Below are 12707 nucleotides of genomic sequence, written 5' to 3' on the forward strand. Positions count from 1 at the left end.
ATGGAGACTCCATCCCCATCCCCATTCTTTTCCCACCCACTAGCTCTGTCCTTTTCTGTGAAGGGTCTTGTGAACATGATGTGAACTCCCAGCCCACATGGGCCTAAGGAATAGCCTTATCCAGGCCCTGGAAATGGGCTCATGGTCATTTGAACAGAAATTCAGGGGTCCCAGATTCCCAGAATATGTTCTAGAAGGTGGGGCATGGGGGTTGGGTGAGCACTGGAGAAGGGCCAGAGCAGGGCCATCTAAAAGTACACTGTCCAGGGCAGGAGCTCTGACTGCTGGGTGCCCAGTGGAAGGGGGTAAAGACTGGGTAGGAATTATAATACAAGTGTAGGGGTGGAGGAGAGGGCAGCCCAGACAAATACAACTGTGTGCTTTGAACATGGGAATAGTATGTTTAGTTACAGGTTGCAAGACTCATTCTGGTGGCAGTACAGAAGAGGGATTGGAGGGTGGATTGGGGAAAATTAGTTGGTAAAAAGGAATCTTTAGAAACATAACCTAAGGCCAGGTGCGGTGGTTCATGCTTGTAATCTCAGCATTTTGGGAGGCCAAGGCAGGTGGATCATCTCAGGTCAGGGGTTTGAGAACAACCTGACCAACATGGTGAAAACCCATCTCTACTAAAAATACAAAAAATAGCCAGGTGTGGTGGTGCACACCTGTAATCCCAGCTACTCGGGACGTTGAGGCATGAGAATCACTTTGCTTGAGGCAGAGGTTGCAGTGAGCCAAGATCACGCCACTGCACTCCAACCTGGGCAACAGAGACTCCATCTCGAAAAACAAACAAACATGGATGCAGCTGGAAACCATCATTCTTAGCAAACTATCACAAGAAGAGAAAACCAAACACCGCATGTTCTCACTCATAGGTGGGAACTGAACAATGAGATCACTTGGACTCGGGAAGGGGAACATCACACACTGGGGCCTATCATGGGGAGGGGGGAGGAGGGAGGGATTGCATTGGGGAGTTATACATGATATAAATGATGAATTGATGGGTGCTGACGAGTTGATGGGTGCAGCACACCAACATGGCATAAGTATACATATGTAACAAATCTGCACGTTATGCACATGTACCCTAGAACTTAAAGTATAAAAAAAAAAAAAATTTCCTAATAAAAAAAAAAAAGAAAAACAAACAAACAACAACTACAAAAACTAATATTTGCAACAAGCTTCCCTGATTTGCTCCTCTTTCTGCTCCTCTGTTCTCCCTATATGGCAGTTCTAATACAGCAAATGTTACATTTTGAAGCAATAACCTGTATTAATCTTCACCTTAGCCAAAAACTGTAAGGTGATAATATTTTTTTCAATGGCATATTTTACAGCTGAGAAAAAGAATCATTGTAACAGAATAGCAAGGTTGGAAATGGATGATGCTAAACGAAGCAATAAGCTGTCAAATAGGATCTGTGTGGAAGTGGACAAGGACTCAGAGAAAGGACAAGGGCTACAGAGAAAGGAGCACGACTGTGTTGACATCCTAGGACCAGGGTTGATGGTTTTTCCCTTTTCAAAACGTTCTTAAATGTTATTGTTGGTTTTATACTTTTAGAAGCAGGGGAAACAACCTTTGCTGCATCATTCCACTAAGAGTGATCCTTCAGAATGATGGGTCCTCTCCCATGCCAGTCTCCCAATACAGAGAATTTCGGGGCTAGGACCTGCAGGGGAAGGGGTTGAAGTAGGAATTTACATAAGCCGATTATTGGGGGATTAGGTTTGGGCAGCTAAACGCCTCTGTGTGCTTGAGCTAAAACCCTTACTATTCATGGCTCTCACCGCCCCCTGGAGAGACTGCACCTGCGAGCTCCTGGGGAGGAAACAGAGGGCTGGGGAGGGAAGGGCAGGTCACTAGCAGAGCTTGGACACTGTCAGGCTTTCTGGTTCTCCTGGTTTAATTGATCTGTCTGGATTAGCCTGTGATGACTGGCCTTCTAGTCCTGTATGCAGGGCTTGTCAATGTCAGGAAAGACCAAACCTGGGATTTGTTTTATATTTTATTCATAAAAGTAGAGACAGGATTTCGCCATCTTGCCCAAGCTGATCTTGAACTCTTGGGGTCAAACAATCCTCCAGACTTGGCTTCCCAAAGCATTGGGATTACAGGAGTCAGCCACGGCCATGGTCCAAACCTAGGACTTTTGGAAGGGATTTCTGCCAGGCCGAGTGGGTGTGGGCCAAGATTGTTTTGGCTGGAGGTCAAGCCTCAGCCTTAGCCACTCATAAAACTCTCTTCTTCCCTCCTCCATTCTTGGCCCCTTTACCAATCTCCAGTTCTATGTATTGAGGCCCTATTCATCCATCCATATCTCCGTTTATCCAGTCATTTATTCATCCCTTCTTCCATCCACCTATTGTACATGCATCCGTTAATTTATGAAACATGAATTAGCTGGTTCTTGATATTTAATTTACTGGTAAATCCTTCTAGGTAGGTTTTGTTCCTTCACGTGTTCTCTCCTTAATTTTGGTACTTTGACATATAAATTTGGACCTTTTCAGATTCATTAGTAGAGTGTTATATACAGTTATTCAGTTACTTTTTAAAATCTCTGTATTTGTTTTATCCCCTTTCTCATGCCTCATATTATGTGTTTATGATTTCTCCCTCCATTCTTGATCAGTGTTGCAAAAGTCTGTTCATTTTATTGCTCTTAAAAAAACTAGCTCTGGGATTTGCTTTTTCAAATATACTTTCTGCTATATCTTTATTAAATCTGTTCTTTTGTTTACGTTTATTTTATTTCCTCTCCACTCAACCACTCTTGGATTGAATGCTTATTTATTTTTACTCTTTCTGTTAGTAAGCAAAGCACTCCAGGCTGTGAACTTTCTTCTGATAGACCTTTGGGGATATCCCGTTTCCATTTGTAGTATCATTGTCATTGGTTTCTAATGTCTGTTGCTTATTTTTCTTTTAGTAAGTGTTTTTAAATTTTCTTGTTTGTATTTTTTTGGCAACCATTTGCTATTAGTTTCTAATTTTATTGCAGTGTAGTGAAATATATGCCCTACATGTTTTTTGCATTGGGATATTTCTTGAGAATTTTCTCTTTGATTAAAACATATATTCCACTTTTATAAATGTTTTACAGGTACTAGAAAAGGAGGTATATTCTCTGTTTGAATGGTCAAATGTCTTTTTACACATCCATTAAATAAAGCTATATTCTTGGAAGTTTTGGTCTATTTGATCTATTCAAGAGAGCACTGTGTGAAAATCTCCCTTTACTATTTTGTGTCTGTTCTTTTTGTTTTTCTGGGAGTGTTTGCTTTAGATCTTTACATCTTTTGATGAATTGCTTTTGAAGCATAAAGACTCATAACTTTTTTTTTTATTGACTTAGAGGATTGTAGCCTATATCAATATAAAATGTCTTGCTTTTTGCCATGAATTTCATTTTATTATATTCATATTACCACCTCTGCTTCTAAATTTGCATTTGCCAAATTAAACTGTGCTCATTCTTTATACTTAATTTGTGGGTGCGTGGGAGTGACTCTTGGTCATAAGAAGCTCTTTTTGATAAATTTCAATTATTTTAACTCTCTCTTTTTTTTCTTTAAAGGAGACCCCACCTCCATGTTGAATTCTTCAAAACAAATCTCATTCTAGTTTACTTGCTACATTATAAACTTCATGAGGACAAAGACTTAGTTTCTGTAATCACTAGACCCCAGGAATTGTGCTCACTGCACATAAAAGCTGCTTGATCAGATATTTGTTGAATGAATGCAAGAAAGCTCGTATTTCTTCAGACAGCTGCCTCCAGTCTGCCCTGCTTTCTGTCAGCAGACTCATAGCTTGCTTCTGTGAGGTAAATGTTTCCAAGGCCATAGACGGGGTCTCGCTCTGTCACCCAGGCTGGAGGGCAGTGGTGCAATCTCAGCTCACTGCAAGCTCCGCCTCCCGGGTTCACACCATTCTCCTGCCTCAGCCTCCCGAGTAGCTGGGACTAGAGGCGCCTGCCACCATGCCCAGCTAATTTTTTGTATTTTTAGTAGAGACGGGGTTTCACCGTGTTAGTCAGGATGGTCTCGATCTCCTGACCTCATGATTTGCCCGCCTCGGCCTCCCAAAGTGCTGGGATTTTAGGTGTGAGCCACCGTGCCTGACCTGGTTGTTTTTCAGGAAGGAGAGAATATTCTGTCTGCTACATGGAGAGGGGCAAGAGAAGAGGTGGGGTGGGGGGACTAGTTAGGATGCCATGAAAGCAATGCAGGCAAGAGGAGATGATGGCTTGACTTGAGGAGGGGGTTGACATTAAGCATCAACTCTGGCCCAGGAACTTAATCCTCTGCCCCAATTATTCAACCTTAAGTGCTAGGTGTCACGCTAGGCATTTCACCCAGGTTTTCTTATTCAATATGAAAAATTATAAATATTAATTAAAAAGTTACAGAACAAGTTATCCTAAACAAAAAAATTATTTCTCCCAAAGAAGTCAAATACTAAAACATATACTAAAAGAAACGAGCATATGGCTGACTCAGTTTTACTAGTGGTTTTTAGACAGACATCTTTCCAGAGCCTGCAGAAGCTGCAAATTCTCATGGATGTTCATACTACTCCATTCACAGGGCCCACAGAGCAACTGTGAACAGCTCCCATCCTCCCAGGCTCTTCCTGCCTCCCTCATTCCAACCTCCTTCAAATAAGAAAATTATCAAGCAAGTAGCAGCAGGTGAAAGCAGGTGACACAGGAAACCAGGGGACCCGGAAGGGAGACATGCACTGATGTGGCCCACATCTGCCTGAGCAGTGGGCAATGCACCAGCGGGGTGAGATCTTTAGGAGAGACGCTAGACACTGTGGCCCAGAGTCTCTGATACACACTGGTTTTGTGGCCCTGGACAGGTGGTGGTATCCTGCTGAGCCTGTTTCCTAAAACATGGGAATAATAAATACTCATTGATTGGCTGTGAACTGAGATAAGATATTGAAAAATGCCAAATAGCAGGCAGTTTAGTGTGGCAGCTAAGAGAAGACCTTTGACTTGGCTTTGGAGTCAGACTGGCTGGCGTTTGTATCCTTGCTTTGATGCTATTATAGTTGTTATCCTGAGCAACTTACTTAACTTATCCCAGACTCAATTTCCTCAGCTATAACTTAGAAATATCATCTCATGGGTTATCGTGAAGATTCAGTGAGCTAATGTATGGAAAGTTAGTGCTTTGGAATAAATACTAAAAAGTGGTGCTAACAGTCATCTAATGAAACCAAAGGTACTCAATACATAGATTTCATTTTATATTTACTACCAAAAAAACTCTATCTGAAAGCTAGATGGCGAATCTAAACACATGCCTCTAATTTCTGCCAAAGGGTACTTTCCGTTTTTTTCTTTCCTCTGCCCAATCCAGCATTCTGGCTGCCACCTCTCTCCTTCAAGTTACTTAGTTTCTGTGCTGCTAAGAAGCTTTTATTTTTTTCTAATATTTGAAACAGAGCCCAGGACTGGATGAAGGAGAAGCCAGAGGGGGAAGAAAAACTTCTGTGGCGCATCAGGCCTTTCTCTTACATTTAACGTCCATTCTCCAGCACCCCAGACCCAGGACCCCTTGGTAACACCCACACACCCACATTTCATCTCCAAGACACCTGGCGTTAAAGCCGTGAGGGTATTTCTGTCCAGAGCAAATGTTGACTATTGCAGCATAAAGCGGCCACACAACTACTTCAAGTGAGCTTCCCATAGTGACCAGTTAGAGGGACACACAGCCTTGGGTGTGCCCAGCTGTCGACCTCTCAAGACCAGCCTGGCTTGGCCTTGACTCCGCAGGCCTGGAGCTATGTTTCTATGTTCAGCCAAAAAACCCACACGCAGTGGGGAAAGCGAGGGGAGGTGTTGGGGTGGGCAGGACCAGGTACTGGAGGAGAGAAAGGGGCGGATGGAATTCCCCTTTCCTTCTTTAGTCTCTGGTCTTTGTGTAACGGACATGACTCATCAATGGGTTTCCTAGATGAGGATTTAGATGCTCTGTGGGCAGCAGATAAGAGTGCAGCCTACTTGCAGAAAGTAAATTCATGGAACGCTCCCCATAAAGTCAATACTGTCAGGCTTATCAGCTGTCCTCATTGCCCACTCAGCTCCCTGGGGACCAGACTGGAAATAAAAGGCCGCAGCTCCAGGCGCTGAGAGTGAAGGTGCAGGGCTGAGCTGGGGAGGGGCCTCTGCCCCGTAGGCTGCTTTTCAGCCAAGTGGGGGAAATCTGCCAGGTCAAGCTGCCCAGAGCCCTCAGCTTCCCAGACTGACAAATCCCAAACCAAATACACACACCGGAGGATGAGGGAGGCATCGCCTTACTCCTTAAATCCAGCAGATGTTTCCAGGAGGCCCCACTGTGCTTAGGAAAATTAGAGGATGTCACCTCAAATGCAACCAACACAAAAACACACAGAGGAAACCTTAATTTCCCACCACTGTTGTTACTTTTGCTTTTCATAACAGATACTTCTGCACTACCCAAGAGCTTTTTTAGCTGGCGGGGATATGGTTTCTTTGCACATTGCCTGAACTAAATAGGTTACCAGCTGGGGTTTCAGATCTGTTTCTGAGACTTACACTGGAGCTGATGCAGACTGGTTTAACAAGATACAACCTGTGCCTGGCTCCTCTCCCACTCACTGTCCCTGTGCTCTCTGCTGGGATTATAGGCTTGCCCAGGCCTCCTCAGCCAGCAGTCCCTGCCTGAGCTCTCTTACCCAGGCAGCAGAATCTGTCTGGGTGGAAATGAGGAAGAGTGAAGACAAGATGACCTTGGCCTGGCCTTGTTTTTATTATGGTCCAGAAAGCCACTGGAGTCCCAAGTCTTCTCGTAGAGGTAAAGGTAAGGTAGAAGGTCAGTGGCTAGCACAAACTACTCTCCTAGTGCAACTAGAGCAATTACTTTTTACCCCTTGGAGCCCACCGTCTCCAGAGGTGAACAGATAATAGGGACATGAGGACTAAGTTAAGACCCACAATTTAAAATCACCACTAAGCTTATCTCCCTTCCTGGCTTCTGTTCTCCCTAGCTTCCAGTTATGCTCTGTGGTATCACCTTGTGAAAAGTCTATCCTGTCTTAGTTTCTAACCGAAGCAACAGGTGTAGGAATGGCTCCAGCCTCTTTCCCACATCTCTCACATTGCCCGTATTGTGGTGCCCAGGTCTAGCACTGACTATTGGTCTCCACTCCTCTGCTGTGTTCCAAAAATTGCCTTCGTGTCTTCCCCACAGCCTAGAATCTCACTGGCTCTCCTGGCCCAATTCATGAGCTTTTGTCTTCGCTCTCAAAGGCCTATTCTAATTCCCTGGAACCCTCTGGATAAACAGAGGGTTTATTCACAGAATAAAGCCTATTCTGTGAATTTACTGACTATCCTCTTATTCAGAAATGTTTTCTTTCTTCATTTATTCGAATTTTCTGTTCTACAAGTCCTAAGACTCAGCTGAACCTCATTACCTGGTCCCTGTCCTCCTTCCTGGAGCTTTTTCTAGCCTTGGGTGCTCAGATGGCCAGCTACAAAGTCTCGGACTTTTGTCTCCTTGCCTAAGCCTGGTCCTTGAGACTCAATTCCATTAAGCGTTATGTTTTAACCCCGCATACTCTTGTCCTATCACACTCCCTTTCTGTGGTTTGCAGTGCTACTCTTGAGCTCCACTTCCCAGACCGTCTCCAAACTGTCCCCTGCTCGCTTGGCCTCAAGCGCTTCCTGACCCTGGACTCCTCGTGCCCATGTCTAGCACTGACTGCGAATTCCTAGGAGTGACCTTACTTAAACCATCCAGGGTCCTATGCCCATCTGGCTAAGTTTCTATCCTCTGTCCCTGCAACTATCCGAGTTCTAGGGTCTCTAGGGTCAGTCTCGGTGAATCTGAATTCTCCCAAATCCCTGCTCTGTCCTTGAAGGGGTTTCCTGAATGTTTGTTGAACCTCACCCTTAGGACAGATCTGGTGAGCAGTAACCAGGTCAGAAGTGTTTATTGAAAGCACGATGCTCCTATCCAAAACTTTTTTCTCTCATATCCAAACTTCATAGCAGAATATTCAGTCCCCTCATTTCCTGCAGTCTGCTCCTTCCCCACTTTTCCAGTTGTTTTTGTTTCACTATTTATCCATACGGCAGATGGTCTTATTCACTGTCCCGTAAAGTCTATTCTGTGAATTTACTGACTCTTCTTATTCAGGAATGTTTTCTTTCTTCATTTATTCAAATTTTCTGTTCTACAAGTCCTAAGACTCAGCTGAACCTCATTACCCAGACCCTGTCCTCCTTCCTGGAGCTTTTTTCTAGCCTTGTGTGCTCAGATGACCATCTGCAAAGTCTAGGACTTTTGTCTCCTTGCCTAAGCCTGGTCCTTGAGACTCAATTCCATTAAGTGTTATGTTTTAACCTCACATACTCTCTCCCCAAAGAACAGGCCTTGTACCTGTGCTCTTGAGGCCAGGGTCGCTTCTTATCAATGGTGCTCAGGATAGGGCCTCTACCCAGGAGGGATCTGAAATACCAGTTTTACAGAAAAATTATTACACAGGATTATCAGGAAAATTCAAGCTTATAGGATTTACGCCAAAGGCAGATGTAAAACCATGTGAACATAATATTAACAATAGTTATCATTCACTGAGCATCTACCATGTACTGAGCAGTGTGCCAGATACTGCAGATTTCTTACAGTTCTTTTAATAACCTTGAAAGGTAGGTATTAATTTAGCCCCATTAGTTGAAAAAAAATTCAGAAATCAGAAGTGGAATAGCTAGCCCAAGATCACAAAACTAGGCTGTGGAGGACTCTGGATTCCAGTCTACAAATCCAAAACCCTTGCTGATCCCATAAAACCCTCTAGATCTGCAATGTCCAATATGCTAGCTACTGGTTTTAAATTAATTAAAATTAAAGTACACATTTAGTTATTCAGTTACACTTGCCACATTGCAAATACTCAGTAGTCACATGTGGCTAGTGGCTACAGATAGATCATTTGCAGCACCACAGAATGCTCTAGATACTTCTCTGTCTTCCACTAAGACATGGGGAAAAAGATGGCTCTTAACAAATTACAAGTGGGATGATAAGAGAAGACATAATCCTAAAAGGAGAGCTTTTCCCTTGTTTATGAGGTCACATGCCAGAAATTTTTTTCTGCTAAGCAGGATCTGGCTGGATTAGAGGGTTGCCCAGTCTGGGCTGCAAAACAAACTCTTCCACACTTCAACTATGAGACCGTCATCTTCTAAGACATCTGAAAGACATTTGGTGGTATAACATTTTCAGAACATTGGCCACTCAATTACCTTTCCTGCAAAATTCACTAGAAAACATCCTCCAAATTATTGAGATTTTCAACGGAAGAAAAAATTTGAATTTAGAAGTTTTAGGCTGTAAAAGCCCTACTGATAAAGTTGCAGAGAACTATGAACAATAGTACCAGCTGCTAAAGGGCTTTACTGATAAAGCTAATTAAAGAAAACTCAAAGAACACAAAGGAATAATAAAGAGAAAATAAATCATAAAAAGAGGGTTATTAAAATGACAAAGTAAATCAACAAAGAATTGGAGGAAAATCAAAAACAAAAATCTAAAAACCTGTCTTCCAAAAATTGAGACAAGGTTATTCCTTTTTATTATGAAGAGTGTTACCTATTACGAATGTTTATAAAATGTTTAAGGACACTCTTTAGTAAAATCACAGTGAAAACAATGGTGCGCAGTACACAGTAAAAAAGAAAATCATAAAAGAAACAACTAGCAGATTTGGTGTTATCATTATTTTTAATTTTAGCCATTCTAATAGGTATGCAATGATAACTCGTGGTTGTAATTTGCATTTCCCTGGCTAATGGTGTTGAACATCTTTTTCATGTGCTTCTTAGCCATCTGTATATCCTCTTCAATGAAATGTCTGTTTATGTCTTTGCCCATTTTCTAATTGAATTTTTCAAAAAACTGCTGAGTATTCAGGTTCTTTATATATTCCAGGTACTAGTCCTTTGTCAGATACATAGTTTGCAAATATTTTTCTCCTAGTCTGTAGCTTGACTTTTCAGCTCTTACATGTGGGCTTTTGCAGAGCAGCAATTTTTAATTTTGATGAAGTCCAATTTATCAATTTTTCTTTTATGGATTGTGTTTTTGGTGTCAAGTCGAAGAAAGAATGCTTTGCATAACCCTAGATCATGAAGATTTTCTCCTATTTTTTTTCCCAAAAGGGTTTAGTTTTATATTTTACACTTAAGCATGTGATCCATTTTAAGTACATTTTTGTACAAAGTGTGAGGTTCATTCAAGTTGAGTTTGTTTTTTGCCTATGAATGTCCAATTGCTCTAGCACCATTTGTTGAAAGGTCTATCTTGGCTGGGTGTGGTGGCTCATGCAATCTCAGCACTTTGGGAGACCAAGGTGGAGGATAGCTTGGGGCCAGGAGTTTGAGAGCAGCCTAGGCAACATAATGAGACTCCGTGTCAACAATAACAACAGAAAATAATAAAATAATAGCTGGGTGTGGTGGCATGCACCTGTAGTCCTAGCTACTTGAGAGGCTGAAGCGGGAGGATTGGTTGAGCCCAAGGAGCTCAAGGTTATAGTGAACAATGACAGCACTTCAGCCTGGGCGACACAGTGAGACCCTGTCTGTAAGAGGGAAAAAAAAAAACAGACTGTCTTTCCTCCACTGAATTGCTTTTGCACTTTTGTAAAAAATCAGTTGGACATGTTCATATGGGTCAATTTCTGGTTTATTTTGTTTCACTGATCTATGTGCATATCCTTTTACCAAAACATACTGTCTTTGACTACTGCATTAGATTGCTAGGGCTCCCATAACCAAATACCATAGCTGAGTGGTTTCAACAGTAGAAATCTATTTTCTCACAGTTTAGGAAACTAGAAGTCCAAGGCTAAGGTGCTGGCAGGGCTAGTTTCTTCTGAAGGATCCTCTCCTTGGCTTGTAGGTGACCATCTTCTCTATGTCTCTACGTGGTTCTCCTTCTGTGCCTCTCCTTGTCCTAAGCTCTTCTAAGGACTCCTCTAGTCACCAGTGAATTGGGAATCACCCATATGACCTCATTTTACCTTAATTAGCTGTTTAAAGGCTCTATCTCCAACCACAGTCACATTCTGAAATACTGGGGTCAGGACTTAAACATAATAATTTTGAGGGATATAAGGGAACACAATTCAGCCCATAACAATTACTATAGCTATATAATAAACCTTAATATTGGGTAGAGTGATCCTTCTCACTTTCAGTATAAGAGGCTGGTTTTAAGTAATAACAAAAAAATTTTCTTTTTTTTTTTTTTTTCAGATCAACAGTTAAGTAGAATTGGCAGAGTGAGTAGCCACTGGATTTCAAGTCAGAAAACAAGGATTTAAGATCTGTGTTACCTCTAAATTGCAGCTTCCTCATCTGCAAAACAAGGGGTGATAACATCTACCTTATAAGATCAGATGCGGTATCTATTGAAGTGCAAGAACAAACTTAGGTCTTCTGATGCCAAATCTTTCTGCTACTTTTTTCTTATAAAGATTACTTGAGATATTCTAGAGAAATAAACTTACCACATATATTTTAAAATAAGTTCGTCTATGTCTACTAAAAACCCTGCTGAGATTTTGATAGGAATTGCATTAAACCTATTCATCAAGTTGAGTAGAACTGACATCTTTACTGTATTGTTTTCCAATCCATGATCATGGTATGCATCCTTATTTAGGTCTTTGATTTCATCAGTTTTTTTTTTGAGACGGAGTCTTGCTCTGTCACCCAAGCGGGAGTGCAGTGGCACAATCTCGGCTCACTGCAAGCTCTGCCTCCCGGTTTCACGCTATTCTCCTGCCTCACCCTCCTGAGTAGCTGGGACTACAGGCGCCCACACTACGCCCGGCTAATTTTTTGTATTTTTAGTTGAGACGGGGTTTCTCCGTGTTAGCCAGGATAGCCTGGATCTCCTGACCTCGTGATCCGCCCGCCTTGGCCTCCTAAAGTGCTGGGATTACAGGCGTGAGCCACCATGCCTGGCCTCATCAGCATTTTTAACATACAAATCTTGTATACAATTTGTTACTTTTATACCTAAATACTTCATTTTCTTCGGGGTGACTTTAAATAGTACTGTGTTTTTGTTTTCATGTTTGCTGTTAGAATATAGAAATGCAATTGATTTGGGGGTATTGGTCTTGATCTTGTATACTGTGACTGCACTAAAACTCACTTATTAGCTCCAGGTGTTTGCTTGTTTTAAAATACATTCCTTGGTATTATCTACGTAAACAATCATGTCATCTGCAAATAAAAAGGTTTTAAAAATTTCTTTCTTTCCAATCTGCATGTCTTTTATTTATTAATTTTTTTTTTTTTTTTTTTTTTTTTTTTTTTTTTTTTTTTTTTGCTTTATTGCAGTGACTAGCACTTCTAGTATTAGGCTGAATAAGAGTGGTGAAAGCAGACATCCTTGCCTTGTTCCTAATCTTAGAGGAAAAACATTCAGTTGTTTGCTATTAAGACACATAGGTTTTTGGTTTTTTGGGGTTTTTTAGATGTTCTTCATCAAATTGAGGTAATTCTCTTCTAACTACTAAGTTTTTCTCATGAATGAGGGTTAGATTTTGTCAGACTCTTTTTGTGTCTATTGATATGATTTTCTTTACTTTGTTGATATGGTGCATTACATTGACTGTTTTAAGGCTGAATTAG

The 12707-nt window shown here is 41.6% G+C and overlaps 1 protein-coding gene across 1 annotated transcript in view; it reads right to left on the reverse strand.

Annotated features, from left to right (window-relative positions):
* The window catches only part of FKTN (fukutin), a 93403-nt gene that overhangs the window by 9568 nt on the left and 71128 nt on the right, over nt 1-12707 (reverse strand). The window lies entirely within an intron of this gene.

The sequence above is a fragment of the Trachypithecus francoisi genome, unplaced genomic scaffold (assembly GCF_009764315.1).
Source record: "Trachypithecus francoisi isolate TF-2019V2 unplaced genomic scaffold, Tfra_2.0 Lachesis_group16, whole genome shotgun sequence".
NCBI classification, from domain to species: Eukaryota; Metazoa; Chordata; class Mammalia; order Primates; family Cercopithecidae; genus Trachypithecus; species Trachypithecus francoisi.